Here is a 5601-nt window from a genome sequence, read left to right as displayed (position 1 = left end):
GAGGAGAGGAGAGGAGAGGAGAGGAGAGGAGAGGAGAGGAGAGGAGAGGAGAGGAGAGGAGAGGAGAGGACTCCCCTGGCGCAGCTTTGAACCGGGTTGTGGCACCTTGACCTTCCCCATGGTCCCCTGCCGCATGTAACCTACTACTCCCACCAATGCGTCTGTATTTTTGGTTGCTAATCATCTTCACTGCATTTTTCCAACCTTGCTTCTAGCCAAGAAAAGCTTCTGGCACCATTTCTGAGGATCCAGCAGTACGCTTTTCTCTCCGCTCGTTTCTGCATGCTGTTTGCAGAGATGCGATTAGGGCTTGAGGCATCACAGGAACAACTTACAGTGACTGCCAGGAGTGGTGAGGCAGGATTTACCCACTGCAAAATCCCAGAGCGCGTTGCGTAGCTCTCCTAATTTACTAGATTTCTGCGCGTTTACCACGGTGTCGCTGTAGATCGGCTCGGAGACGCTTGAGGAGCGCGGTTGCTGATCGGCTGTAGTCAATAGCCTGAAGGGTAAGAGAGGGGTCAGCGGCTTCCAGAAATCCTGTCACTTCTCGTGTTCATCACTTCTGAGTAGTGTAGGTTGAATCTTTCCATGGGGGTTATTGCAACGTGTTGCTGCTCTTCAGGGGAGGACAACAAGGTGCACAGACGGGGATTTTCCTCTCCCTCTCCCTCCACAAAAATACCTGGTTTCCATTTTGTTGGAAATTTCTTCCCAAATATTACGGAATTTGGTCAAGAAAATGAAATCTCAAATCCTTCTCGTGGTTTTTTGGTAGTTGAGAATGGACGTTTTAGCCAGGCAGGGGGAGGAGGAGGAAGGATTTTGGTTTGACTGAAAACTTGCATTAACTGGGAAAAGCTTTTCAGGTTTCAGGCACTAAGAAGTGTCGAAGTCATCATTGCTCGGAGCTAGGAGAGCGGTTGGTTTTCTACACCAGTCTTAAGGCTCAAAAACGGAGTGTTAAATGGAGATTTTGCAATCGAACAGAGAATGTTGTCCCACTGGAGCCTTGCGGTATTTCCCTAGGTGTTTCAGGTGATCTTTGCTTTCTCTCCTCCTTTGCTGTCTGCCCTAATGCTGGTGGTCAGCATTGATAACACCAACGCTTGGACCACCATTAGCTGCTGGAGCTACATCAGCTGCTGCCAAACGTCCCCAACGCCCATTAGTATATAAACAGCGGCAAAACGGGGTCGTACGAGTTTTTTGGGCCCCTCAACGTAATTTTGGGGACTTTCATGGGCAGCAGCAGTTATGGGAGAGGAACCAGTGCCTTCAGCACTGTGCACGGTCAAACCAACCAGCCGAGCAGCGGGAACTTGTAATTACAAGGACCAGCGTTCTTCTTTGTTCTTTAAGTTAAATGTCCACGTTGACCCGTGTCATGTTGTGTTCACGGTGGAAAGAGCGTCATGGAAACCTTCCCGGTGAAATAGCTGCGACTGTGGCACCGCCAGATCGTTTTAGCCCTTGCAGCTTTTGTTTTAGTGAAATACAAATAAAAATTGGGCGAACAGCAGTTCTATTCTGAAGGAACAATGTCACTCTTTGTTTTGAGGTCCTGCAGCATTTCGTGGTATACGAGAAGCAAAATGTGAAGCTGGTTGTAAAGGAAAGACAAGCCGGCTGCCTTTACGTGCCAGCCGCAGGCAGCACTGAAATGCGGTGAATTCCCCGGTGAAAGGTGCATTTTAAGCCCGTGTTTCTGCCTTGTGAGTGCTTGTTACAGCTGGCAAAGATACAGGGAGTCAGCCGAGCGCTGGTACTGCTGCTCTGGTACAAGCTGTTAACCGGTGAGAGTCAGCTCTTCCAGTCCACTTTTTTTTGGTCTGTAAAAAAAGAGGAGTTTCACTTGGCTTTGAATGTCTCTGTAATAGATGCACAGATTTTTCCCGTCCTCCCGCACTCAGCCCCCAGCTCTCCTCTCCCTCCTCCTTGACGTTGGCACTTCAGGGCAGGATCAAAGTGGATGAAATTAGAAAGTCTCCTCCTTACGGTGACTCATTGCTGGCTTTGGTCAAGTGCTTTGCGCTGGGTGATGCGAATAGCAGAAAGGGGAAGGGTTGGATGTCTGCATTGCCTAACTCCTCCTGGGGCTTCTGCACCCAGAGCATGCAGCGTGGGGGGCTTCACAGCCAAGCTGTCGTAGTTTTCTGTTTATCGTACTTTAAAGCCAAAGCAAAATATGTCATTTTTTACCCGGGGAGGAAATCTTGTCAAATCTGAGATCTGATCAGATCAATTAAATTGTTTTTTCTTTTATTTGCTGCAGATGAGCAGCCAGGTGTTTCCCCAGGTGCCCGCAGGGCAGAGACTTGTGGCCAGCCAAAGACAGGGCTTGATTTTTACACCTTAAGCGTTGCACAGAAATGTTCTTTTTTTCAGTCCTGGGTCCGTTTTCCCTGTGAGGAGCTTGGTAGCATTACAGGCTCTTGCTCTTCGGTGTGTGAGGTGCGTGCAGCAAGAGGGGCTCCCCCGTATGGATGTTCTCTGTCGCTTAATGCTGGTTTCCAGCAGTAGACTCCATGCCCCTGTAGCTCCTGAGGTTCATAAGAGAGCTGAGAACCGGGCCGAACCTCAGACCGAACCACAACCTTTCTCATCTTTTAAAAAAAAAAAAAAAGTCCTGGGAGAGCTGCGCAGGCTTAGAGCAACCTGGATTTGTGCAAAAAGCCAACTTGTCACGGAAAGAGTTACCTGGGGGGCAGGAGTGCTCTTCCCACCCGCCTGAGGCGCTTGCGAAAATCTTAACAAAGAAGGGAAAATAATTATTTCATGGCTGGCAGATGCACAGATTCAGCCCGTTAGCCCGCACCATGTGCGGTCCTCCTGAGTGATGCTGGAGGCCTTTGGCTGGGACATGGAGTAGGCTCCGACGTCCATCCCGAGGGGTGGGCTGAGGCCCCGGCACAGTGGGGGTCCCCCGTGGCCTTGCTGTGATCTCGGGGCTTGTCCGTCTGCAGCTGCGGCTGGGGCGTCCGTACAGTCACCCCAACCCGGAGCGTGTTGTTGCACGCTCAGACCCACCTGAAGAAGCCAACCTGGGGCCACCAAGGAGGTTCTCCCCTCCCGGTTCCTTTCTGCTCCAGGGTAAAAGCTTTGTTGAGGGGTGCAGGCCACTGCTTCAGGTTCAAGATGCAGAGTTTTGAAACACCAGTGCCAGCAGCCGTGGACACGGCATCATTGCGCACAACTTTCTCCCTCCAGCGCCTCTTTCTGCAGGGGCAGGACTGGAGGCAGCTCAGGCACAAGGGGGATTTGCGGCATTTTTATGCAGCATTTTGCTAAGAGCAGCACCAGCTCGTGATGGTGACGTTCATTCGTAGCACTTAGATGTGTATAAAAGTAAAACTTTCCTTAAAAGTCCTCTCCTTTTTCTCCAGGCGTTGCATTTCCTCTTAATACGTGGAAATTACATTATTGGCCAGTGCGGTTCCAGCATTTATTTTTATTTTTAACATTTCCATGTCTGCTGTGGGACAGGAAGCAACGGTAGCAGTCCCTAGCATCCAAAGATAGGAACCAGTTTGTTTTATCTTTACTTCGGCTGTGTTAAATTCTGCTGAGCACATCTTGGCCGAGCTCCAGGATGCTGGACCAAGCCCACCATATTCAGAGAGAAGTGAATAATTGCTACTTTGCGGTGGTAACGCGGGGAGGAACGAAAAAGTGTTTGCAAAACGCTTTGAAGATAATGACACCCCCCAGTTTGATGAGTGGCGGCGTTAGCATTCTCGAGATAGCTCGTTAATGCCCGGTGATTAGAGGACCGGACAAGAAACACCGTTTCCAACGGCGCCCGATTTGGACTTCCTTTAAGAAGGGAGTGGTGAAAGGGAGGGCTTAGCCAAAAATAAACGAGCATCTCAAAGGCAGATGGTCCTATTCACAGACCTAAAATTACACCAGTGGAGGGCCAGGCGGGATGAAAGGAATTAGCATCTGGTGGCGAAGGGAGGGCAGTGTCACTGCGCAAGGGTGGGTGACCAGATGGCCCGGGCTCTGTCGGATGCCCTCCCGCAGGCAGTTTCAACCTTTCCCTGCTTGCAGGCCTCTATATATTATTTTTATTTTATTTTTTTTATCCGGGGAGGTGCGGATTCCTCCGGAGCAATTGTAGGCTGGCCGGCGGGAGGCTTGCGTCTCCCCGTTACCTTTTATGGACCTCTTAACACCCTGCTTCTGCAGCCACTGCAAGCCGGAGCGAGCGAGCGAGCGCCGAGGAGCCTTCGGCTCGGGCTGGGGGCTTTTCGGCAGCGCAGCGCCGCGGTTAATCCCAAGGACGGGAACGCCAGCCCTGGCGGGGGGAAAGCACGTAAAAGTTCAAGCACCTGGTTTCCCACTAAATGTGCAGCCGGTCACCTAGTTTCCGTGGACTCCTTGCATTATCCTAGCTGAAATTAGGTGCAATGAGCTGCTGGTTGCAGCCGCTCCGGGTGCACGGGGCACTGTCCTCCTGCATCCCGGATGGGTGCTCACCAGCTGTTCCCCGGAGCGGCGTTTAGGGGTGCAGAGGGGCTAATGCTTGCTTAAAGGATTGTTTCCCCTTCTCAGCCGGAACACCAAAAGCCTTTTGTAGAGCCGTGCTGTGAATCCCATCAGCAGCCCGATCTAGGTTAAAATGACCTTTTTTAGTTTATTCCCCCCTTCCCGATGTTATTTTTAGCCTGGAGGAGGCCGGTGACCTGGTTCATGGCACAACCCCACAAACGGTTGCGTTGGAGAGGTAGGGGTGTGGAGCCCGCTGCACGTGCTGGCGTAAGGGAAACCCCTTGCACCCCATTCCCTGCCTTCACCCTGCACCGTGGGTCACTGCAAGCGCGTTTCTATGGTGTGGCTTCAGACAGTATCTGAAAAGTCGTAACGTTTAAAACCACCGTTGCAATGCAAGAGGAAGCCTAAGAACTAAGGTTTAAATCCCTCTCCCCCTCCTCGCGTATATGGGGGATTTGGGGAGGGACTGGATTTGGTCCAGGGTTTGTAAATGTTTGTTAATTGTACAATATACCATGCCATTCTGCAAAGGACAGGGCAGAAGTCTCTGGAAGAAGTCGCTGACTGGTGGGGGTTTGCCTTCCTACGTAGCCACATTTATTTTTATTTTACTTTTGAGCTAGTATTCCAGGAAAGCCCATTAAAAGCTGGCAGCCGCCTGCTAGCGAGCAGCTTGCCGGAGCTGAGCGCCGACGTGTGATGCCGGAGGAGCCGCGCCGTCGGTTGGGGATGACTGATGGCGCGAGGTGTCGGTGGAAAGGAGGGGAAAAGGGGGATGTTCTCACTCCGCTGAACTTCCTTCCTTTGTGTTTCCTATTAAGCCGAGGGAACCGCGCTGATGCGGCTGCTTTTGCAGCCTTCCAAGCTCTGATTTAATTGTGGATGATTTCATCCTGGCCTTTTTATGTTGAAGCCAGTGGCCTGCGTCATGCAGCAGTGAATTTAGGCAGATTTTATGTGCATGTGAGTCATTGAGCTTTTCCAGCTGAATGTCACCAACTTGGAATTTTTGTCTGATTTTGTTGTTGTTTTTGTCTCTTGGTGTTTTTCCACAGTGCTTTTTCCCTACCCCTCGCTGCCTGCGCCCCCCCGTCCCTCCGCACC

At 51.3% G+C, this 5601-nt stretch overlaps 1 protein-coding gene across 1 annotated transcript in view; it reads left to right on the top strand.

Annotated features, from left to right (window-relative positions):
- The window catches only part of SAMD4A (sterile alpha motif domain containing 4A), a 98557-nt gene that overhangs the window by 46620 nt on the left and 46336 nt on the right, over window positions 1–5601 (top strand). The gene's annotated exons all lie outside the window — the stretch shown is intronic.

This window comes from Pygoscelis adeliae, unplaced genomic scaffold, assembly GCF_000699105.1.
Source record: "Pygoscelis adeliae isolate BGI_AS28 unplaced genomic scaffold, ASM69910v1 Scaffold314, whole genome shotgun sequence".
NCBI lineage: Eukaryota > Metazoa > Chordata > Aves > Sphenisciformes > Spheniscidae > Pygoscelis > Pygoscelis adeliae.
The sequence above is the reverse complement of the archived record's forward strand: the minus strand, read 5'-3'. Positions and strand labels throughout refer to the sequence as shown.